Source organism: Protobothrops mucrosquamatus, unplaced genomic scaffold (genome assembly GCF_001527695.2).
Source record: "Protobothrops mucrosquamatus isolate PMUCROS unplaced genomic scaffold, P.Mucros_1.0 scaffold95, whole genome shotgun sequence".
NCBI classification, from domain to species: Eukaryota; Metazoa; Chordata; class Lepidosauria; order Squamata; family Viperidae; genus Protobothrops; species Protobothrops mucrosquamatus.
The window spans coordinates 886924-913418 of record NW_015386470.1 but is presented as its reverse complement, the minus strand read 5'-3'; positions in this window follow the sequence as shown (position 1 = coordinate 913418).

Below are 26495 nucleotides of genomic sequence, written 5' to 3'. Positions count from 1 at the left end.
TATTGTGCACATAATTCAACATACATATTATTCCTTCCTTCTCCCATTTTCCCTACAATAATAACCTTGTGAGGTGAGTTGGGCCAAGAGAGACGGTGACTGGCCCAAAATCACCCAGCTGGCACTCATGTCTAAGGCAGGACTAGAACTCATTGTCTCCTGGTTTCTAGGCCAGCACCTTATTCATTACACCCAACTGGCTCTTTTTTCTGGCTCATTTGCTGTGTGGATGTGAAATCAGAGGTATTTTCTGATGCCAATCTGAAAACCGTCATGATCTATTTTGTGAGAAACACAATTATTTGGACAAAATAAAATACTGGTTCAGCTTACATACACTACCTTAGATAGGCATGGGAAATTGCATGGAAGACTTTGACCACAGAGTAGATTTTAATCAGTTTGTAAAGTCTTCTTGTCTGTAATTCCAGGTTCTTGGAAATATCTTGATAGATGGATAAAAATGCCAAATCCAGTCTAAACATTTGTCTGACTGTGCAACAACAACAATAATAAAAAGCATAAAGTAAAAAAGCCAAGTCTCTCTGCTTGTGAATGAACTCTTGTATTATCTTACATCAGCTAATGATATCCTAAATCAGTGGAAATTACACTGATTTAGGATACATGTAAAAAGGCCATATTTGTGGTGTGAACTGTAGCATAGTATAAGAACATTTGTGTTGATTTTCCGAAAGAGTATGGGAAGTGTCAAAACTGAGTTTAATCTTCAACTATGGCTATACCGGACATAATAGTTTAGTTTATATTTCCTATAGAGTACCTCAGTGTAAAACTGGGCAATTTAAAATCTATATCTGATCCACATTGGAGTTAATGGCAATCAGCTGAGAGCTATGGATCACTAAATGGGAAGGAACTTTTTATTTGTCCCTTGCAGACACACTCAAATATTATTTTGCAAATCAAAAAACTATGTTTATAAGATCAAAGGTAGATTTCAGTCTTGATCGTCAACATTAATTTCCCCCCCTCTCAAAGTAAATATATGAAACTTCTGCAACACTTAATATATACTCCTTTAAAAGAGTCAACATTCCAAACATGGGCTAAAGATTGTCAACTCTACTTGTTTAGTTATGGTGTGCATTATTAGGACATGCCTGTGAGAAGGAAACACACACTCACACACACACAGAATACACGTATAGCTTCTTAGTCTTTTTTTGTTAATAATTTTATTAGTTTATAATATAATATACAAAGAAAATACAAAAGTAAATAGTAGGAAAGACAGGAAAGGGAAAAGGGAACAGAAAAGTGGGAGAAAGCAAGGAGAAAAAAGGGGAAAAAAGGCATTGACTTCCGACTTCCTTTGGGTACAGTAAAATAGACTTATAATGTGTGTCCTCTTGGTATAAAGGAAAGGATAATTCAGGAAACTCACTCAGTTCTTCGCTGTATTTATTTGAAGCTTTTTCTCTCTGTGTGTAAAATACAACTGCTGTGAGGTCATCTCTGTCCTTTGTTATCTAAGCTACATTGGAAGCAGCTAAGGTTAAGCAGGATCTGACAAAAGATGGGACTTTCTTTAAGACTTACTCCCCCAGTTGTTTGGGGGAAAAAATAAACTCCTTATAGCAGGAACCAATAGCACAATTACTTGTGTCAATATAAGTTTATGATCTCACTATCATTTCCTTGACTGTGGACTTTTTAATGATGGGATATGACCTTGAGGTTACTTATTAGATACACCTGAACCAGGCAATAAACTCAAACTAACTAGCTGAAATCATTTGTGCCCTATGCTCCAATAGACAACAGTCTCCACTACAGTTTTAAATAATACTTTGCCAGGGCAATGAAAGATAGAAGAAAATACATACTGGAAATACCATGTAAATCATGATTTTCAAGATATTTTTTTTTCATTTTGGTTTTGTATAAATGATAGTTGGATCTAAGTGGAAAAGTTGATAATATTCAAGCAACTTTTCAATATAAGTTCAATATAAGCTGGTTCATATTTTGATGGAAGACCATTTAAGAAGTCAGATCTATAGCTACACTGATATCTTGAAGGAACATCCCAGAAGGCAGCAGCGAATCATTTCCACAATATGCCAAGAAAACTATGAGGACTTAAAACTTATTTTTTATATAAAGGAGAGAGTACAAGGAGCATACCAGAACAATAGACTTGCAGAATGTGTTTAATGCAGGGGTGATGTGGGTGAGGATAAGAGAAACACTCAGTTTCTTCTCTTTATTTTGTATTATGTTTTCATAAACATTCAAATACAACTTAAGCCAAGGACAAAGCAATATCGTTATCACTTTAAAAAAATCTTGAGATTCGCAACTTATTTGTGATTTATAACATATCATATTCCAGTGTAGGCAACAATAGATAGATGACAATTAAGGAGACACATGGTTATTATCTGGGGAGTATTTCTTGAAAAGAAGACGTAGCTTGTTCAAGTAAGGATAGCTTTGTTGGTGAACATTTTTAGAAGACGAGGAAAGAAACTGTTAAAGGGTAACTGAAATACAGAGCCCGGAATGATCTACAGTACGATTCCTCTTATCTAGACCTGTTTATGTGTTAAAATGGGTCATTGTTTAGCTTTTATGTAACTGTATGTTTTATGTCACGAAATACAAGGGTTCCCTGTCATTTTTCAGGATCGTTTGGGAAGACTATCCACTTGTCTAGATAACGCAAAGCATAATGGGAGCACAAAATTGTCTCAGTGTAACAGTTTCTTGCATTCATTTAAAATGGGCCCATGGTCTTGTGGTTCCATGATGCTCTTTATTTTTTTTAATTTTCTTTAGCACTTTACATTAAAACCATTAATGGCACAAATGGAAAATCAACTGCTATTAACAGGGCCTTAGAAATAAGGACAATGAGTTTCAGCAACCTTTTGTTTTGTTGGAAATATGCCCTGTCAGATCAAAAACAACAACAACAAAAGACAGAGGTTAATGAGGGGCAGAAGGGAGCCTACTTAGCAGTTTTGGGGTCTGGGTGTGGAAGGAATCTCAAAGTCTAGCAATCCAAAGAATGAATTACATATACTGAAAAAAAAAGCAACATTGCTTTGGAAAATGTATCTTTGGAAAAAAAACAGATGCATCAAACCATGAAAGTGTGAAACAAAAGAATATTTTAAAAGACTTTCAACTACGTGCTTCATTTCACTTTCCCTTTTGTAAGCTAAAGTAGATGAACTGATGTTGCAATTAAAGCTTAAATTCAGAAACGTTCTTATTTAAATATGTTTTAGAATCCACAGAAGCAGCAAGCAGAGCTCACTTGCTCGTTACGGCTTTCAAAATAATAGTAGTAGTAATAATAATAATAATAATAATAATAATAATAATAATAATAATAATAATAGTAATAATAATAATAATAGTAATAATAATATAAAAATTTCCCCTTTTTCTTTCTCCCCTTGATTCTCTTATCCTTAGATTAATTTCTATTTCTATTCCCTTCTTCCTGCAAGGGGTTCAGGATGGCATAAAGTGCTTTCTCCTTCATTCTTCCTGCTTCGTTGTTTTCATAGCTCTATAAAATAGGCTGCTATGTAAATGCTGGAAAGGTCTACTTGAAAGTAAGTTCTTTGGATTTCTCTAGTGCTGTGGGTAAGAGGACTTTTGAGTTCAGCCTTAACCTGGAATAGGAAGACTCTCTCAGTTATCCAATAAATATTATGCTGAGTAAGGATTTAACCTGTATTTCTTCAATTATTCTCTCACTCTGATACACCAATCCTCAAATCATGCCAGTTTTTTTGGATTGTAAGCAAAATGTGGTAATTGAAAATGAGCAGGGAGTTATTGAAGTATTATGAGATCTGCACCTCTCATTTAAAAGAGTGCAGTGAGTGCACCAGAAATGTCTACAAGGTATAACAACCCCCCAAAAAAGTCAAGGTTTGGTTATATATATGTACAACACACACAACACTGTGATGGTTGCTGCCTTCACTTTTTTTGGCCATATCCTGTAGACACCGTAAGTGAGAATACCATGAATTGAAAGGTGGGAGACTGAATTGCATTTTCTGGAAATAGGAAGGGCTGTGTGGGTGCAGAATGGAGCAGCAGCTGTTCAAAGTGTCATAGTTATAGATTCCATTTGGATTTATTTTAAGTAATAAGCAGTTACCCTCTTTTGCTTCCAAGGGCTGCGTTTTTTTAAAATACTTTTAGGTCCAATGATCACAGAAAATAGGCTGATGATGTCATGCCCATTGATGGAGCTTTGTTTATTTTTAGAGTTTCTGCTGTTGGGTTTTTTTTTCCATGGGGAAGGAATATCTAAATTCATATAATGCAAACAGGTAATTAAAAAAAAGTGAGATTGGGTCTTATGATTTGATACAGGGATGTTTTATTACTATGTGCCTGTCTGGATGCTTTATTGTTACTGTTTGCCAGGGGTCTCTAGAGATGATGGCATAATACATAAGAGAATAAATAAGGCAATATTCTCTCCAACGCACATCTTCCAAGGATTTGTATTATACATTCTAAGTGTAATTTGATCAGCATTTTGCACTTAGTTCTTAAAATATTCTTTGATAAATCAGTTCATCATTGTAGATTTAGTTTTTCTGATTTTGAAATGGTTTCACATATGCCTTGTCCTCTTCTCCCAATTACTCTTAATATGTTTGGCACCACTTTCTATTAAAATCTCGGTAATCAAAAAGATCAGATGGCAAAATAAAACTTTTTTCTGAGCTACACATATAGATAATCCAGAATGCAGAATTCCAGAATGGGGAAAAATAAAATAAAAAATCCTGCACATGATTATATGTAAATTTGTTTTACATATCTGGCTTTAAATTTAGCATTCTTCTTCTTTGAATTTGTTGGAATTAGTCCACAGTGGAGAGAAACAGATTTATCACTGTACTAAGTAAAATATTGGCATGGATTGGATTGAGTCATATTGTTAGCATTGCTTGTTTTTAAAGAAAAACCTAGATTTGTTCCATTGGTCACAGCCCCAACTTTGCCTAAAGGGCTTGCTATGATTGGTACAATGTGATACTTAGACAAAAGTTAAAATATTTTTCTTCCTTTTTTCACTGGAACCAATATTTTACTTAGTAGACGATGATAAATCTGTTTCTGTTCATTATGGACTAATTCCAACTAATTCAAAGAAGAAGAATGCTTAACTTAAAGCCAGATATGTAAAGCAAATTTACACACAATCATGTGCAGAATTTTTTTATTTTATTTGTATTTTATCCCCCCCCCTCTGGAATTCTGCATTCTGGATTATATGTAGCTCAGAAAAATATCCCACCTGATATTTTTGATTACTGGGATTTTAATAGAAATCCCATACCCAGAGGCATCACTGCTGATTTATTGCAAGAGAGAATCTTTTCTTTATATCACTACAGTGAATAGTGTCACTCTCTTAGGATAAAAGAAACTTAAGGGACAAATGCTAACATTTCAGGGAAGTACTAATATCCTTATGGTTCAGAAATATGCCCTAGTCCAATAAATAAAGTTCGGGGTCTCATTGAAGTGGTAATGAAGTTTCCGTGTTCACCTTCTCTTTATTTGCTGTTGTTATTTGGAAGAATATTATGTTTAAAATGGAAGGTTAAAGAGAACATAGGTGTCTTACTGTTATAGAGGAAATGCAATCAAACTATTCTAATGATTTCAAAAAGCCCTGCTTCCTTTTGATAAGATTTTAGGAGTCTAATTTAGAAGCTGGATCTGTCAGATTTTAGTTGTCTTGATGAAAATTCAGATCAAAGGTTGACCTATTTTTCAAAGCATAATAGTTACTTTTGGTAATTTACAGTCGGGTAATTCTTGGTGTTATCATCTTACTTGCTTTGGTGAAAAAGCACACCACATTCATTTCAATGCTTAGAGCCGGACAAACATAAGCAATCCTGTGGCTGAGCCATAAAGTGTTTTAAATCTGAACTCATACTATTTTGCTTTCAAAGACAATCTTTTCCCCTGCATCAAGGATGTGCCATAATATCTTTTATTTATATTGTTCTTAGTAATTACTAGATCACCATGTCCTGTTGAGTTATCATCTCAGAGATGTATCATTATGTAAACAGAGAAACAGGATGACCACAGGTCGGCTAAAAAGGGCGTGTGACTTGCAACTTCCTGCCAACTTCGCCACTGAGTTTCCTTGTGGGAAGCTGGCAGAGAGCATTGAAAATTCTTCCTTCCTTCCTCCGTCCCCCCTTCCTGTTCTTCCTTCTTCTCTCCCTCCTCCCTCCTTCTTCCCAGCACACAGCTAAATAACTGCTGCTGGGTAGTGGAGGGAACAAGGGATTATGAGACTGGCTGGGAAACTGTTACAGAATGTTGAAAAGAAAGATAATGTGACTGCAGTAGCAGTCCAACAACATAGTAACAGCCATTGGCATCAAAGCAATTACAGTTTCCCCAAATTTCATTCCCTCAGGAGTCATATGTCTGGATTTTAGACACATTCTGTAAGTTGAGGTACTATGAGCTACTTTGGTTCATAAATTGTTGCCCTATTGTATCATTTTACCCAGTTAAAAGTCATGACGAGTTTTAGTAGTTTATAGAAATTCATAGTTTCCCAATAGTTAACAAACCTATTCAAGGTAATCTCTGTAATGAAAGGAGTTCTGAATCTGCAACTGCAAATAGAAGCAGGACTGATACATTGATGTTATTTTAATTAAAAAGGAGAAGGGGAGATCTACTAATCATTTAAAGATATAATTTGATGATACAAAACTCTGTTAATTGTGCAGAACAAAGAAATGCCATCAATTAGCAGCCATCCCAGTTTGCCAATAAACAATAATTACCCTTCATTTTAATACATTCATTTCTATTCAATAGAACACTGAATGATAGAAAGAGGTTTTACTAGCTTTTCAAGCAAATGCTCTTGGCAGAACAGTATTTAAAACAAAAAACAAAAAAGACAGAAAGGAATAAACATTATGGTTGATTTCTAAAGTATTACTTTGTTATTGTAAAAAGAACTATTTCCATTCTGAACTGAAGGATAATGTTCCATTCACTAATAAAGTGAGTTTTGGTCTATGGAAGCTTATGCCATGATTAATTTGTTAGTCTTTAAAGTGCCTTGTGATTCTCAGGTTATCTGACAGAATGTCAATTTTATTTTACTAGACCTTTGAAATAAGGGTTTAAGCTTTTTAATGAATAGCTTAAGCTACAGTTTGATTCAAGATTACATAGATCATGACAGAATATGTTTTGTTGGGCTGGAGACAATGTCTAAAAAAAATTAGTGGCTTACCTTATTTTCAATCCACCTCTGACTGTTAATTTATTGAAAGAAATCAAATTATATGAAATGAATTATTTGGCTAGTCAAGTGGTTTCTGTTAAAGTAGATTTGCCTATTTAGCTTTATCTTGTAAGAAAGACCAAAATAATGGGCAATGTACTTCCCATTGCATTACTAGGTAGGCTTGTTGGATTTATAATCTGGAAATACTTGATGGGCACTAGATCTAGTGGAATATGCAGAATGATTTAAAAATGTACCGCTTTTGTGATAAGAATTACAAGATCCTAGAGTAACATCTTGGCTTCATCAATCACTGCTAGGTTAATTCCAAACTTCTTCTGTCTTCCTAATGCCTTTCCTGAACATTACCATCATGTTGCGTTTTGCAACTTCACTGCCTGGGCAGTGGGGAAACTAACTTGGACTCTAGAGCCAGCACCATTTAACCTTGGAGTCTTTAAGTCAACAGCTTGTATCTTGAGAGGCCCTGAAAAGCATACACATTTTATGCTTTAACATGACTGGTAAATCCTAGGCGGTTAAGTCAACTTAACCTTCATTTATGAAACTTGTGAACCAAATGTGGCTTGTGCAAGTAATTATGAAAGCGTCTTAGAGAGAGGAGTTATCACTTACGCATTGCTAATGAGTTGACTGAGAATTGATCCTTTTGTAATTTTGCTATTTATATGCAGCTCCTCTTTTCTGTGTTCCACTATAGGTCAAGCCTACCTTGAACTGCTGGGAAATCCCCAAGTTTGTCCAGTGAGATCCAAAGCCATGGCATAATGATATTTTAGAAAAGCAAATATTGTCCTGAGGGGGTTTGAAAAGGAGAGGGAAAGCTGTTTATTTTAGAGCTTGTTCTTTAAACTGGACAACTGTTTCCTGTTACTAAGGAGTCTCACGGCAACTGAGTTCGCCTTCAGTTAAACAAGAATGATCTCCAAGTGGAGGAAAAAAAACCCAACAGCATGTCAGAAGGTATTTTTGTCATGTGCTGGAGAGATAGCAAAAATCTTTAGGCCAAGGTCTCTTTATAAAGGTGGACGCCTGACCTTGAAAGAATTTAGTAAAATGTAAAATGGTTGCTAATGGTAAACAGTAATACAGTTACATATGATTTCAGAGTGTTTCATGTCATGAAGGAGGATACAGCTTATGTTATGTGCCCACAGAAGCACTAAACAATGTAGAACCTAGGATATTAAGATGACATGCTTTTCTTTGCTTGTATTACCACTTGCAGAAATATTTGTCAAGGCTGCACATCAGGAATGCAATTGTTGTTAGATGCCTGAATTTATTGTAAGGTCCATAGTGAAAGAACTCGCTGTTCCATCAAAGAGAAAAGGTGTAGCAATGGGATTGAATTGATGGTGTACTGCAGAATAGTTACAAAAAGAACAAAGCATTTATAGGCCATCTTTACTCAGTTATTATTGCTAGTGCTAGTATATTTATGAGAGGTGCAGAAATAATCACATAAACTACTGAAAATAATTAAAATAATCCTTATTCAATAAGCAATGGCATCCTATTGCCTACTACCACTTGGCCAGATAACTATTGATTTGGAAGCAAAGAAAATTTTAAAAAATGCATCTCTAAACTGAAGAAATAGGCAACAAAATGGAATATGAGATTTAATGCAAAGAAGGTGTAAAGTGTTACAGATTAGGACAAACAAAGACATGGATGGGACCTGAGCTTTTTTCAAGAACTGTATGCTTAGTCATTAAAAAGTTAACTTCACATTTAGGACTTATGGATAGCCACTAGAAAAGAATCATGGACAATTAATAATGAAAATATAGAGAAAATATAGAAATGGAGGAGTGGATTGTGAAGTTAGAGCTTGCTAGAATGGCTAAATTGACCTGTTTGATTAGGGAAGGAACAATAAGACTGGAAACCTTTAATGGACTTTTAGCTGAAAATGGACACAAATGAATTAATGATTTTGTGATTTACTGATTTAAAAGGGTTGTTTATCGAAAGAAAGGAGCCATGTTATATAATTTGGGAAACACAGTAAAGGCTCAATTAAACTAATTCATTGCTACTATGTACTATGAGTTAGATAAGGTTCATTGGAATTCAAGGGGAATTGCTCTTAGTCTGCTTATGGCTACATAGCAATACTAGGCTGATCCCTCTTTTAACTCTACCCCCAGGTTCTGCCACTCCTTTCCCTACATTCAGGGTGCTTAGTCCTGCTACAGTTATATAAAATACTTTTTAGAGAAAGAAAAATATTTTTTTAGAAAAGCACTTTCAAAACAAATCTCCAGGGCTGGCTGGTGCATGCATCCCCCAATCATTTCTTAAGATCCCCGGTGTTTTCCCTAAATAGAATTGCTGAAATTTAATGGCACAATTTCCCAGAATAACAAAAAATCCTTCCCTGCCTGTTTTACCTTGCTCATGTTAGTCCTTTCTTTTTTTTTCTCTCACAAATTACTGCATCTAACATATATTATAAAAATAATAATTCTGCAACTATTTTTGAGGGAAGGAGAGACTTGGAACAATGTAAATTGGTGAGAAATGTAATGCTTATATATCGTATATAGCTAAAGAAATATGTTTTTTAACATCAGGCCAGAACTGATTGCCACCATTTATGTTAAGGGCCATTGCTTTTACAAATTAAAGAATGGATCTGCTACGGGTGATTCATACTGAGTCACCTGAATCAGTAAAAGTCGGTTATTGTCTTTATGCCAGATATGTGGCTTCTGAGGGACATCTGGTTGGCTCATAGGAGGTAGGATGTTGGATAAGATTGACTGCTGCTTTGATCCAGCAGGTCACCTCTTATATTTTTGCTCTATAATTAAACTATACAGTATGATGTGAGATGTTAAGCCTTCAGGATTGTAGCGGTTGTAGCTGATATCTTGGCTAATGTCTGACACAACTCTTTTTCCCCCCATTGCTTTCAAAAATCTCTAAACCCATTGTGGGTCAATTGCAACACAAGCAACACAGAACAGAGATTATCCTTCTAGCAGGGAGGAAATCCCAAGTAAAAGTGTATGGTTGGCTCTTCTCCAGGTGTTAACAAAATATCAGACCGTTCTCCTGGAGCCCTCACCCTCCACCTCCAAGACTTCCAAGTCACTCAGATGATGCTGATTTGGACAAATAGAGAAGCATCCAGTGTGATTCACTGTAGAAGAAAATAACACATGTACAAGGAGTTGCACGCACGTTGGCTTTCATGCAAGCCAGAACTTTTTCCTCTTAGAATCCTAATTTTTGTGGAAAGCAATGATATTATTACCTGAAAGGAAGTAATGATGGTAAGGTTGAGGTTTTAAAACAAGGCCAATAATGTTAAACGAAGCTTACAATGGCCATGTAAACATTAAAGTTTTCAATTATATAAAATAAGTTCCGGGACATCCCTTAAAATAATAGTTGATTTTTACTTTCTAAAAGGAAAAAAAAAAGCAAAGAAATCCCAGTATTGATATAGAAGGATAAAACTCTACTTTCTCAGCAGCACTATTATTTTTGGCTGCACCTAAAGTACCCTGATCACTGACCCCTTACAATGCTCACATGGAATCTGCTGTTCCTAAGCCATCTGAGGTGTTTAGTTTGTAATTCTGCCTCTTCCAATTCATGCCTTCATAATTTATTTAGATTTTCGGGGGTAACTAGTAGCATATGCTACAATTGAAAAAATAAATTATGAATTACAAGGGAAATTTCAGATTAGAAATTAATAACAAAACCTTGGTGGCTACTTCAGAAGGTGAGGAAAATTATAACAACTTGGTTTCAAAACTGTAGTTTGAAAGAATTGCATTTATCAAATTGATCAGTCATTCGATCTAGGTTTTCTTAAATTATAATGCAGTTAGCCAGAGAAATAAGACAAATCTTTCCTAAGTGGTTAAGAAAGTAGCCATGTTTATTCAGCAAGCTTCTTCATTGATATATTATAGAAATAGAAGGGAATTTAATGGCCTTGCAAGCAATTATTTCCAATTACTTATGAAGGGGAGAAGGGGGGGGGGGGAGGAAATGATTGTGTGCTCTATATGTGAATTTTATATCATGGTGACATGGGAATAATAAGAATGTAACCTTATTATTTACCAATTCAACTTCATAATTTTGTCCGAGCTTATTATTTCATATAGTGATGGTCAATAAGAAAGTAAAGATGGGACAGGTAGGAGGAGCCAGATCCATTTATCTATTCAGTTATAAAAACTAGAGTATTGTTTGATGCTTTATAAATGAGCAGGCTGCAAATGAATAAAAAAATGGGTTTTACCCTCAAATGGAGTTTAATTTTAGTTGATAACACGAGAATAGGTAATCCAGAGGGACAGAAAAGGGACAAAACATAAAGATGTATTTTCTCATGAAGACTACGAATTTCTCACACTAAATTTTCCTTAAGAAAATATTAACTCTGGTAGTTGAGGAATGAATAATACCGAACAGCTACTAGCTATAGGGTGCTCTCTAGTGGTGTTTGGAGGTTCCTTTTGCAGTTTTTTTCCCTAAAAGAACTCAGAAAGAATAGAAGTCCTCTTGGTTTCATTGTTCCTAGATTGAAATCAGAATTGCCTTGAAGTTAAACATTTAAAAGATGAAAACTCTTTTGCCATGAACTTACAAGGTGGTATTAAGAAAGTTCTGTCTCATTTTCATATATTATAGGGATATTGGGAAGCTATCATTTCCTTCCCTGCTTCTTTTATTTTCTGTTTTTTTTAAAAACCGAGCTGTGGTAAGAAAAAAAACACGTTTTTAAAAAAATATACAATGGTGTGATTGGAATTGATGCCACAGTCGATAAGTTTGACAGGGGCCAATGGGTATTGTGAAAACTAAAAACTGCAATAGAGTGGCTAGAGAGCTACTCTCTAGGGCTTAATCCCAATCTTGGAAGAGGTAAGGATTAGTTGTCTAGTTCAATTAACCCTTTTTTTGGTGTTCCCATGGCACATAACCCGGCCCACCAGCCTTCTGAGAACAGGGTCACTCTTTACATAAATCCAGTCATTACAAATCCCTTCTACAAAATCTATCCAAAAGGCACCTCACAGATCTTAAGAAGAAAGACAATTGTTTACAGCACTCTCCGCTTTTAAGAAAAAGAATGTTTATATATTCTTTATTTTCTTTATCATTACAAATATATTGCTTTCAAATCAGCCAGAAAGGAGACAGAAAAGGGCTTGTGCTTTTTCTAAACTAGATTTTAGTGACGCTTCCACACTGAAAATGATTACAAAAACTAATCTGTATTCTAGTCATATTTATGACAATAATGAATAGGATTTCAGAAAGAGGTTCTCTAAGCCATTTCTGTTATGACTCTAGATAAATGTTATGTCGCCCGTTTAAATTCAGTAGAACAATTATATCACAAAAACAAATGTTATTTGCTATGAAATATCATCTGCCATGAGGTTGCTTCTGATTTGATCATTTGATATCTACTATTTTCATAAAATATGAAGTACACATAATATAAGTTTGTTTAAAAAATAAATGGCAATTTGACCTTATTGATATATTTGCTATTGACTATAATCAGCCTTCCTCCACTTATCATATTTGAGCAACCATCAGAAGGATGATTGTATAATTTAAAATTAGTGATGTGTCATCTCCAGAAAAACAGATAATGATGCAATCAGAGCTGTGATATGGCATATTTTAACGAGTTTACAGCTAAAATTTCTACTGACATGTATTCTCTATTCTTGTAGTATGTGAAGAACAGTGTTGACTCTGTGTAAAAGAGAAACTGAGGCCACTGATTTGCTGTCAGTTTTTCCCCAAGGGGGAATCTTTAGTCTCTTCAGGCTGGCAATTTTGTGGTGGCTTTCAAACTATTATTGATTCATGAGTTATGGGACACTTAATATTAGAAAACCTTAATTTTTAAATATGGCTACAATCATTTAGGGATGAATCTTCTTATAGTCATGAGAGCGTTGATTTCTAATTATTAGTGTCTCTTTGAAGTGTGTTTACCTCAATAACACTATTTAATTTTAAAGAACAATAACTATCCCACTCACTGGCAAATTTCTTCCTTAGGTTCCAATGGCTAATGATATCTTGGGTGAAGACAATTAGATTTTGCCATCTAGTGGACAACGTTATAATTGTACCCCTTTTTAAAACTTTCTTTCAAAGAACATTCCACAAAGATTCTTTTCTTAAAGAATGTTTCCAATAAAAAATATGATTACTAATATTGTCTATCCAAAATATTGCATACTCTTTTGCCCTTTGTTTATGTGTGCACGTGACTCTGTTTTTATAAATAATATAGGATATTAAAATAGTAAATACTATTTTATTAAAATAGTAAATATTATTTTATTTCTTTTTTTTTCTACAAAAGACTACAAGTCCAATGGTTGGCATTTTCACATTCTAGGTAGCAGACTTAGGGGGAAAATATCTGCCTTAAAATATTTGAGAAATTTTGGCCGACAAAAACAGTGATGAACAGAATCAGTCAGTAATTTGTCTCAGTAAATGGAAGTATATATTTAATAGAGCTGCTATGATCTAGCACTTGATAAAGTGGACAATGAAGGCCATGGAAAAGGTATTAAAACATGTTGTATGTCATCAGAATGCTATTCCCTATGATACTCTATGGAAGTAAAAGTTGGATGTTGAAGAAGCAGGATAAGAACAATATTAATCCTTTTGAACTTTGATGTTGGAGAAAACATCTGAGGATACAATGACCGCCATGAAGACACAATGGATCGTTGAACAAATCAATGTAGATTTCTCACTCGATCCACAAATGACCAGCTTCAAATTATTCTGCTGTACACATCATGCGAAGATCCAGCTCCCTGGTAAAGATTGTAATACTGGGAAAGAAAAGAGAAGAAGTTGACCAGAAACAAGGTCCATGGACTCAGTTACAGTGGCATTGAGTACCCCATGGGAGGATCTGAAACACTGATTGTCATGGAGAAAGTCAACCTATGTGATTGATAGGATTTGACAACTTGATGGTGCATACAGCAATCAATCAATGAAATAAATAAATTAATAAATATCATATAATATGGTTAGCATAGCAAGATGTAATGAAGGGATCTATCTCTTTACCATTTATATGTCATACTATTAAAAAATTAAAATCTTGTTCCAAAGTTGGTACACTCTAAATATGATCCTCTAATCTGAAATGTACTTTTATCTTTAAGAGAATAAGATGCAATCCTTTAATCTTCTGCATTTTCTGAGCAGAATTCTATAGAATCCCAGAACTCTGAGAGAACATAATAAAGTTTTGTCAGGCAAAACATGTTCATTTGAACACAGCCAATTTTTTTTTCAGTAGAACTTTACCTCTTGATTAGGGTTTTCCAGAATTATTTTTAAAACTAATACGTTCCACAGCCTAAAATAGTTTGAAAACTCCTCCCTGACACTAGTGTCAACCACACAAAAGCACAATGCAATTTCCATTTTACATTCCTTAAAAATGCACAAAAACACCTCTATAATTATAAATACAGATTAAAAAATCTGCGTAGGTTACAACTGATTTCCAGTTTGTTGGGTCTGTAGAGGGAGCCATCACCGCTCCCAACCAACAATGCAACTTTCACTACATACTATTTGGTTAATAGCAGTACTATGTGCCTACTTTATTCACTAGCATTTGGCATTCACATCATGTGTCTTGTATATACAAGTACAGTAAGCGATTTAGATCAGAAAACTGAATGTGCAGACAACAATTGAATATATTTAGAGAGGTTATATGTTTAATAGTACATGTGTGCTGCATGCTGGTAACTTCTCATACATTGGGATAATTTCAGAGTTTATTATTCATGTTTTGTATTCAGTGAGAATATGCTGCTGCACAGCTAGTTAATATTTTTTTTCCTAAATTTTGCTTTTAAATATTTATTAAAAAATGTAAAAGGCAAAATTTTACTTCGTTAATAAAATAACAGATCCACGATGGAGTCAAGTCCCAATGGATTCATTTTTAGATATGATTCAAAGTCTTTTTGGTTTGTGTTTTTAATTCTTCATACTCAATATAAAATACAGAAAATGAAGAAAATAACTACAAGGGACTTAATTTATACTGTGATGATGTGAATAGCACTAAATCCAACATAAATTTCAGGCTGAATTCAAGAAGTTGAGTGGAATACGATTTTTTCTTAAAAAAACTTCTTTTATAAAACTATTTTTGGAGGAAATATCTCTGTTTCCACTTATCTTTACTAGGATAAGTACATGCAATAAATATATAATTTTAATCAAATGATATGGCTGTTAAATATAGCAAACAAAAAGTACAATCATATGATAGATCTGTAGGAGAACTAGAACCATTGAAACCAATGAAACAAGCTTGTTTATGTCAATGGGTCTACTTTAAGCATGCTAAGTCTGCATCTAATGTATAATCTGTTATGTGTTTCTACAATGAATCTTGTTGGGTTTTTTTTGCTAAAAATGAGATTGAAAGGTCTAGGGATTATAATTGTATAACTTAATAATTAGTAGTAATACAGGTAGTTCTCAACTTACAACAGTTCATTTAGTGACCGATCAAAGTTACAATGGCACTGAAAAAAGTGACTTATGACCATTTTTCACACTTACAACCTTTGTAGCATCCTCAGGATCATGTGATCAAAATTCAGATGCAATTGGTTCATATGTATGACTGTTGCGGTGTCCCAAGGTCATGTGATCACCTTTTGACAAGCAAAATCAATGGGGAAGCCAGATTCATTAACAACTGTGTTACTAACTCCTCAGCTGCAGTGATTCACTTAATAATTATGGCAAGAAAGATCATAAAATGGGGCAAAACTCACTTAACAAATGTCTCACTTAACAACAGAAATTTTATACTTAATTGTGGTCATAAGTCAAGGACTACCTGTAGTATATCTAATATAAACATATTTAAAATTATGGTGCAAATACCCATTAGATCCTCTTTACTTTTCCTCAGTTAAAATGTCCAAGCAGATAATACTGAACAATTGAAGAAGGCCTTATATATCTGAAAGATGTCTGCTTAAGCCTCTGAATACATTTGTCAGTTGTTTTCTAACTATTTTAGGGCCCCCAGTTGCCTATATGCTTTGCTTGTTTATGGAATATGTATCCTGTTAAAGCCAAAGTTCACTGTAATGGAAAAATTCTAAGTATTATTGTTAAGAGAATTTGGTCACTGTTTAACTTGGCTGCATATCAAGGGGATTCTGATATGTCACACAGAATGGCATATTTGGCAAGTGAAAAAATACACAAGCTGCAAGTCTGATTTTACAACCTAAACGGATGTTTCTCTAGGCTCATAAAATCTGCCCTTTAAGTAGTAGCTGTTTTGCTAAAGCCACTCCTACACCTGCAATGCCCTTGTAAATAAACCGGGAATATAGAGTCTTCAATCTTGTTGTAAAAGCTAAAATCAACACAAGTTTTACATGGTTTTATGGATTAACTTTATAAGCTAGTTTGACAATGAATCCTGCAATCAAAATCACCTCTAACATCAATTGAGGGTTAAATAATAAATTGCTTCTAACGCCACACTGATTCAAAACTGTGAGTGGAGAAGATGCAGTTGGTCTGCTTCCAGCAAAATCTATCGGAAAGAGATTCACATATAAAGTCTTCATAGGATTTTTTAAATCTGATCATTTTAGCATAAGAAGAGGAATAGCACATGCTGAAAACACATCTAGAAATTTTGCCATTATTGATCTCTGATCCTTGTATTGTAGTCCTCAACTTATGACCACAATATACACACACACATTTAGTCCTCAACTTACGACCACAATTGAGCCCAACATCTCTGTTGTTAAGCCCCATCTTACAACTTTTCTTGCCACAGTTGTTAAGTGAATCACTGAAGTTGTTAAGTTAGTAACACAGTTATTAAGTGAATCTGGCTTCCCCATTGACTTTGTGTCAGAGGGTCACAGAAGGTCATCATATGATCCCAGGATACTTCAATCATCATAAATATGAATCAGTTCTCAAGCAGCTGGATTTGATCATGTGACCTTGGGGATGCTACAATGGTCATAAGTGTGAAAAATTGTCATAAATCACTTTTTTTCAATCCTGTTGTAACTTTGAACAATTACTAAATGAACTGTTGTATGTCAAGGACTACTTGTAACCTTTTCTATAACCTGAACCCCATTGATTACCAATGCAGACCCAAAATATTTTCATTATTTGGTTGAAGTAGCTCTCATCCAACAGTATGAAAACAACTACATCCTGCAGTCGTTTTAAGTTACTATGTAGCCTTTGAATGCAGCTCCAAGTACATAATACTGCCTCCCAATGCCATTATCTAAAAATCACGAATTCACAAAGGTATATTGAACATTTCTGTATCACATGGTAGGAAAGTATCTTTTATAATATCTAGGACTGCATATAATGATAAGAACATTCTTCATACATTGGCCTGAGAAGCTATTCCACATAGCAAGAAAAAGTGAATTTAACAAAAGTTAGTTGAAGCCTTTTGTTGAAAGCTCACAGATCTGAAGGTAGAAAGGGAAAATCATATAACACTGCCTTAAGTGAACCTTATTAAAAAAAAATAAGCAAGTTGACAAGTAGATGACAGCCATCTGCTATCAATCATCTGATAACAAGCCACCTGCTATGAAGCCATCCTGTATGGATCAGTTATTTGGAAAGCAGAACTACTGATACACAGATACTCTTAGAGTTGATGATAGTCATGTCTGAATACAGAAACAGTGTTTGTTAAATGGGGAAAAAAGCGTTTGGCACTTTGCAAATTATAATACTAAATGCAACAGATATCAAGTTTCGGAAAATCCTAAATTACAATGGACTTGTTGCTGGAATTAATTTTCCTTTCATGAATTTCATTATAATTCACTTCTAAAATAGATAGAGCAGGTTATATTTTATTATGCGGGGAACCTATTTAATCAGCACCTGGCTGACTTTGATTGATCTTGAAAAGTTGAGTAGATTTACCCCAGGTTAGTACAAATGGACTGGATATTACAAAGAAATATATAAATAAAAGTACAGCTGTACTTTTTAAAAGCCCCCTCCCCTCACAAGGCAATATTCCATATGTTTTCATATTACAAAAAGAAGTATAGCTTTGAGGGTGAAAGTTTGTTCTCCAAGCTTGTGGGTTGGTTTCCGAATATTTCATTACCAGGCTAGGTAACATCTTCAGTGGAGTTTAGGGAATGTCAGTATTCTGTTTATTAGGGCTTCAGGTGGGGGTATGTCAAGTAAGGGTCTTGTGATGGGTCAGGTATGAGTCATCAGTGAGAGGCTTGTGATGGGTCTTGTGATGGGAAGGTTACATCAGATTAAGGTTCTCCAAACTTGGCAACTTTAAGATTTGTGCACTTCCACAAGTCTTAAAATTGCCATGTTTGGAGATCCCTGAGCTAAAGGATGAGAAGAGGTTGCTTACTCCATCATCTGATACACTTCAAAAAATACATGAATAGCATTAACTTACACCCTTAAAACAATATTTTATAGATTTGCCTTCATTCATCTGCTTTTTCAGGATCCAGTATACTGTAGCTCTATGTTCGCAAATCCCACGGCATGTTGTTCAAGCACATGATTCCTCTCTACTTGTTCAGAAACACCAAAAGTATTCAGAATTCAATGGAATTTCCAATCCTGGAGGCTCAGAAACATTGCAGTTAATATTGTATTTTTCCTTCAAATTTACTCTGAGTTTTAAAGAAGCTGCTGGGTATAAGGGTAAATAAGTGATGAAATCAACTTTTGATCCTGTGGTACATTGCTTTGCTCAGAATTATCCTTCGTTCAGGATCTAATCAGATCATACTAAATGGCAATGTGTTAATATTCATAATTGAATGTAATTTGTATTTGAATGTTTATTTTCCTTGTTATTGAGATATGGTTCCTCGTTCTTTAATAATATAGATCTGTTTGTGGGTTCCTATATTACTCAGTGGGAAATGTGGAACTTTGAATTTTCAAATCTTTCACCCAGATCAGGCCCCAAATTTAATCAGGGAGCCTGGAGTAGGCCCAAGTTGAAATGGTTCGTTTTGAAATTAGTACAGTTCCAATAGTGTGATCAATGCAAAATCTTTAGAATTTAAGCTTTCCACCGACAGCGAAATTCCTGAGGAAAATCCCTCCTCTGCTTGGGTTGAAAAGCCTCCTTTCTAAAACCTCTTCCATTTTCATTAACTGAAGTATGGTTGCTCATACTTTGACCGTTGTGGCTACAAATTTGCTGCAAATGGTATATCCCCGGTTGTTTTCAGACAAGACAAATACATGCCACAAGCATTGCAAGTCAGGATTACAGGCTTGGGTTCATTCATTTCCTTTTCATTTTTTTTCTTCTTCTTAAAGCATCAAGGTTTTTATTTCTTCTTCTCGTCTCACACTCTTAAGTTAATCAAGTGGAAGCTCTTCTCTTAGAGGGAAAATTTATTAGGGACTCCCCTTACAAACTTTTTTGCCTTTTTAGTTATGTTCATTTAGTCAGCTTTCTTGCTGGAACCTGGCTGCCTTAGCAAAAAGCAATCACTCAGGCACCCATGCTGACAGTCAGCTGGTGTCAGAGATTGGGACTTATTCTTTTATTCAGCCGTCAACCTCGAATGGATTGTTTTACACATCACAGTTCAGTACTCAACCTCTTAAACTTCAAGTTCTCCCCATTTATTCAGTAAGTGGTTATGAAGAACATAAGAAGAAATGTGTCTTTCTTCATTTCAGACTAAGTTGGAACTTGTAAACAATTATACTATATTCTTTTATTTCTACATTTTCCAGGAATTGGTTTTGTTGCATCCATTTGGTTCCTTAACTCAGGTTTCGTTTCTCCTGAAAAGCTTACCTGCCTGCCTTAGGTTTCGTTTCCTGACTTAAGTTTCATTTCTCCTGAAAAGCTTACCTTGAATTAGTACCTCCTTGACTTAAGTTTCCTGTTCTTTGTGTATGGCAATGAAGAACCATCCCCCTATTGTCCTTTTGTACCCCCCCCCCTTTATGACGCTAATGTACCAATAAAAGAGAGGCATGGAGAGGCTTCAGGGTCTTTGCCTGCCATCTCACCTGAAGAAGCATGTTGTCCGTGTGTTTCCTAACCTAAAGCGAGGCCCGTTGGTTTAGGCTGACGTACGTCGCCATCGTCCTGCAGGGAGCGGGACCCCGGGATTTTGCAATCCCACATGGTTTTCCGTTAGTAACTGGACGTTTGAATCTATTAAGGCTTCTGTTTTCTCCTTCGGAATTTAACACTGTGTTTTAAAGCATGAGAAATCAAGGAGAGAATCAAAAAACAGAACTGGTTTCCCTATTTCTGTATGTTTAAATTGAATTAGATAAAGACTTTAATAATAATAAATATTAATTTTAATAGACTAAAATATTTGATATTTTTAATAACAGGGAGGGATGCTAGTACTCTAACGTAACAAGGTTTATATGAAAAAAATGTAACTAGTAGATAGCTGAGGCCTAAAACAATCTGCCAAGATATGGAAGAAAGAAGCTGATAACTATTTAAAAAGAAAACATGGACTGATTCCCTAAAACATAATCTGTCCTTTGTAAACATGGTGAGGGAGATATGAATCTGAAGCTTCTGAATAGTTATGTGCCAAATACTTTGTAATCTTACTTAAATGTTAAATCATGATGGAATATTCTTGGTCACATGACTTAATATTGCTATTCCAATTAGCAATGGAAAAACATCATTTATTTTGGAATATCTGGTTGGAAGAGAAACAAATAAGATTTATAAATATTTAATTTTCTCCATATAATACTGCCTATTTTTTAAAACTCCAAATTTACATATTTTACAACCGGTCCTAGGAATTAGTTGAAATTATATATGTGGTGTGAAATAACCTTACAAAACTATTATCTGTTATATTTTGGTTGCAATTTGGTTTTTCTAGCTACCTCGAGATGGCAGTATAGCAGTAAAGAAAGAATACACTGACAAACGTTTTTTCATGAGACCAGTTGATGTTAATGAGGAAAAAACCCACCTGTATTTCATTAACTGACATTAATTTACAGCTTAATTGGACCCAGTTAGCTAATTCTTTACTAAGAATCGGTTAACTGGGTTCAGCTGAGCTGTAAATACAGTAGAGGAGAAAAAGGCTAATATAATATAAAGTCCTGCTGATGACTGGAAAACCCTGAAGATAAAGAGACAAAAGCATATATCTGTCCTCTATATGCTTATTTTCCTTCACAATATGAATGATGGCAGGTAATTAATTTAGGCCAGTCTAAATTTTGGGTTTAAATCTCCTTGAGTTTGGGTATGACCAGAGAGAAGAAATTTGTTCTCCGTGAATCAAATGCCTCCTGGATTTATTCATGACATAGTTCCAAAAGCTCCCCTACTCTACCCTGTTTTGAAAAATCACTATTCCAAAGTTGAAAGGAAAAAAGGGCTGTGGAAATACTTACAAGAGCCTGGTGGAGAGAGAGAGAGAGAGAGAGAGAGAGGGTCTGAAATTTCTCCCTACTAGAGGCTAAGGTGTTGTAAGATAAAGCTCATTCACCTGGGAACAAGCCCCAATGGATCCATGTTCTGAACACCATGCACAATTTGTTGGATATTTTGGGTGAACTTGTTTTTGTTTTTAATGTCATAATCAAATGTATTAAGACATTAAAAAGTATAGACAACAATTACGCAAACTGCAACAACAAAAACAGTTTCTGTTTGATCACTTTATCCTGTAATTATAAATTGTAAATTATTATAATATAATTGTACATTGTAAATTATTGTAAATTATATCAAGTTAAATTAATCAGATGCCAGGACTAAAAAGGTTAAAGATTATATTAACTTTTCTCTCTGTCCAAGTTTCTAGACGAGCATCATGGATAATTTCAGGAGACTTTTTCCAATTAGCAGCAAAGAGTTTTTTATCTGTCTTTATTGGTAAAGGTCACCTGACCCACATATGGGCATTCCTAGCAGTAAATGATTCATTTTATTTGGTCCCTCTTCAATTTGTAAACAATCAATTTTTGTCTGGAATGTGGTGTTTAGTAATATTTATTAAAATACGTCAGGTTGATTTCCACAAAGGAGTTGACTTTCTTTTATTGTATACAGTATGTATATTTTATGTTTATGTTTTGTTGGCCACCCAGGCTCAAAATGTAAAATGAAAAGCCATATAAATTGTATAAACAAATAAACCCTTAACCTCCCCCAATAGTGCCTTTGATTTTTAGATATATGATAGTTTTACGGGGCATGTTATAAATAACATCAACCATTATAAAGTTGTTTATTTCATATTCATGAAAACAGGTTTAAATGGAGAGAGTTATCTTACTGAAGGCCAAGTCATGATTTATAACTTAGATAGAACATAGAATAACAGAATTGGAAGGGATCTTGGAGGTCTTCTAGTCCAACCCCCTGCTTGAGCAAGTGACCCTATACCATTTCAGACAAATGGCTGTCCACTCTCTTTTTAAAAGCTTCCAGCAATGGGGTACTCACAATTTCTGAAGCAAGACATTCTACTGGTTAATTGTTTTCACTGCTAGGAAATTTCTCCTTAGTTCTAGATTGCTTCTGTCCTATCCCATTCTCAGAGATCATAAAGAAAATCCTTGTCGTCAATGATTGATCCCAATATTAGCCTCCAATTTTTATTCACTCTATCAGAAGCTTCAGCGTCTCTTATTAATTTTTCTGTTCTGTTATTTGTCCTCAGATCTCCATTGTTGTGGAAAAATACCTCAATTGCAAATACTGATACTAAGTAATGTATGCATACCATGTTCTGAAGGTTTTTTTTCTTCTAATCTTATACATTTACTTTGACAAGAATTCTGTAATCCGTGCATATGTTATTTTTCCCAATGTATGTATTGCAATTGGCCTTTTTATCTGGATGATGTCACAATACAACTAAGGGAGAAATTTAGTTCTCAATGTTCTGTCATGCAGAACTTCAGATCTTTCTGACCTAATGGATATCATGTTAGGATTTTCTGTCACTAACTGCTATCTTGCAAGTTTCTGTTCATGTTTTTGGGAAAATACCTAGCTACCTAGTTACGTCAGTCTTTTTAAAAATTGCCTTTATTTTTTCCAAGCATCAGGGTATTCCCCAGTGATTCTTGCCAATGCTTTAGGTGTCTGCAATATTTAAATGCCAGCTTTATTTTTGCTATTTGCAATAAGCAATCTATTTTTATTTCCATTCTTTTTGGAAACTAAGTTATTTTCAACAATTTTCTCTGGCACTATAATGAATTCCTCTTTGTTCAACCTTTCTGATAGTCCAGCCATATGTCACACCTGGAGAAACCATGTCTTGACATTACATATCTTTGTTTATCACTTTTTGCACTTCAGTGCTTTTTATCTAAAATTACTGTAGCCTTCCTCCCAAGTAGCAGATGTCTCTCTATTTCAAGACCAGACTCACCAGCATTTTTCATTTTTGAATCTAGGGTGTTAGTTTTGCCTGTTGATATCAACTTGCTGTTTATGGGTGTGTTTAATATCAAGCAACAGACCAATTTTTGCACTCTCTTTCACCTCCAACCTCCACCCCTTTCTTGCTTCCAGCCATCAAAATGCCTCTTTAACTCAAAGACATAATTTCCTGAGATAGCACAGCAATCATGTGAGCCTAGAGAAAGAGGCAGCTTCTTTAAAGTGTTGCTGATAGGTTAGAGAGGATCTAAAGCATGCTGGATCTAAAGCATGTTTACTTGCTCAAATCCAAGTAGCTGCCAATTCCTAGTTTAGCATTAGCTAGGAACTCAACCTGTGGCCCTTATAAAGAGAAATGTACAAGTTCATACTAAACCTATAGCAAAGGAATTAATCTTTATTGATACCATTTCATTCACACATTGATTTGATTAACATTATGTTATCATAATTGATCAAAAGAAAAAAAAAGCTTTCTATGCTGTGTTGCAGCACCATGTGAAAGCTGTTTGTATCCCATAAATAGGTAACATGGTTCCTCCCCCCATTTATATCCTGCCACATGTTTTAAAGCCTCAGGGCAGTTCTGCTTTGCTTGAAAATAAAATCAAGTGCTTAGTTAGGTATGGTTTTAAGTTTAACAGGAAAGATTTTACTCTACTTTAAATAAAATCTGGATTTAATCTTGATTTGAGCGTAAATGTTAAAACTTTACTTAATAGAAAGTGTATTTAATTAATTTGTGCATCATTGGATGTAAGCATCATTGTATTAGCTTTTGTCCTGTGTTTGACATCTTCAGTTTTAAACAGAGCACGAAGAATATTTTAACTATATATTCTATACCTTTTTATAAAATAGAAATAATGGAAGAATAGTTAATTTCTCATGTTTAATAAATATATCTACCTTTTTGCATAGCAATTAAACAGTCTTCCTGCAATAACGATACTAGCTTTGTAAATAACTGAGAGTTCTCATAATTTAATAATAGTCATTATCAATAGTGGACAATCACTTAAATATGAGCCAGCAGTGTGCTGCAGCTGCCAAAAAAGCCAACACAGTGCTGGGCTGCATTAACAGAGGGATAGAATCAAGATCACGTGAAGTATTAATACCACTTTACAATGCCTTAGTAAGGCCACACTTGGAATACTGCATCCAGTTTTGGTCACCACAATGTAAAAAAGATGTTGAGACTCTACAAAGAGTACAGAGAAGAGCAACAAAGATGATTAGGGGATTGGAGGCTAAAACATATAAGGAACGGTTGCTGGAATTGGGTATGTCTAGTTTAACGAAGAGAAGGATGAGGGGGGACATGATAGCAGTGTTCCAATATCCCAGGGGCTGCCACAAAGAAGAGGGAGTCAAGCTATTCTCCAAGGCGCCTGAAGGCAGGACGAGAAGCAATGGGTGGAAACTGATCAAGGAGAGAAGCAACTTAGAACTAAGGAGAAACTTCCTGACAGTTAGAACAATTAACCAATGGAACAACCTGCCTCCAGAAGTGGTGNATTATTATTATTATTATCATCATCATCATCATCATCATCATCATCATCATCATCATCATCATCATCATCATCATCATTCTAATAGTTTGTATTACTGAACCAAATCATGCCCTATATGGCATCAAATATGATTATACCAATTTTGAAATGATCCACCTTCAGTTCAACAGAACACTATACGAAGATAGGTAATTTTGCTTTGTTGGTTTGGATGGATTAGGTTTAGAAAATCTTAAATTGGGCTATTTGGGTCCTCTAATATTATCTGAAAATCACAGTTACTATACATTTTATGTAAAAATAAGTTTTACTGAACTAAATAAAATACACTTATACTAGAATTTTATATACTGCAATTTTGAACCTTATTATTTTGAGGTGTAAAACAATGAATAAAAAATAGGATAGGCAATGCCACTACAGTATATTCAAGTCATATGCATAGTACTAAAACCCGGTGAAACAGATTATTAGTCTCGCTGAATTGCCAAGGACTTAATCCCAGTTATGTTTTTGAACTGTAGGCGTACTTAGAGTTAGATTGAAAGAATCTGTTTATTGAAATTAAATCCAGTTCTCCTGTCTAATTCTAGGTTACAACACATTAGCATCTGCTAGGCAAAAATTGAACTAGGATGAAATTTGAAATTAACATAAAGCTGCTTGTGTTTTAGTACCTTAACCACATAAACACATACTAGGAATTGTTTTCAACAGACATTTATTATTTACTCTTATGTTTGTATTCTAGGGCATCAATTTAATGTTAAGGTTTGAGTGAAAGCTCTCATTGAAGAACAGCCCATTGCTTTTATGAAAGGTTTTTCAATTCATCCATTGTAGGAGTTTTAAAAATGCCACAATGAAAATAGCAATATCAGTTTTAATATCTGGGCAGAGATGGAGTGGACAAAACAAAGCAGTATCATTTCATCCAAATGTTGGCTATACACATAATAGGTCCTTTTGAAGTTAATAACATGCTGTGAGAATTGAAGGACTAAGTAACAAGCTAGGGAAGAAATGTCTTTTATATTATTATTGGATAACTCTAGCTTTATAAGAAAATTTGCTCTTCACCACCATTCTGAAATGCTGCAATTTAAAGCAAAGAAGGTTTAATGGAAATCAAGAAATTAAGATGATGATTGAAAAGAACGTAGAAAATTACACTTTGTGC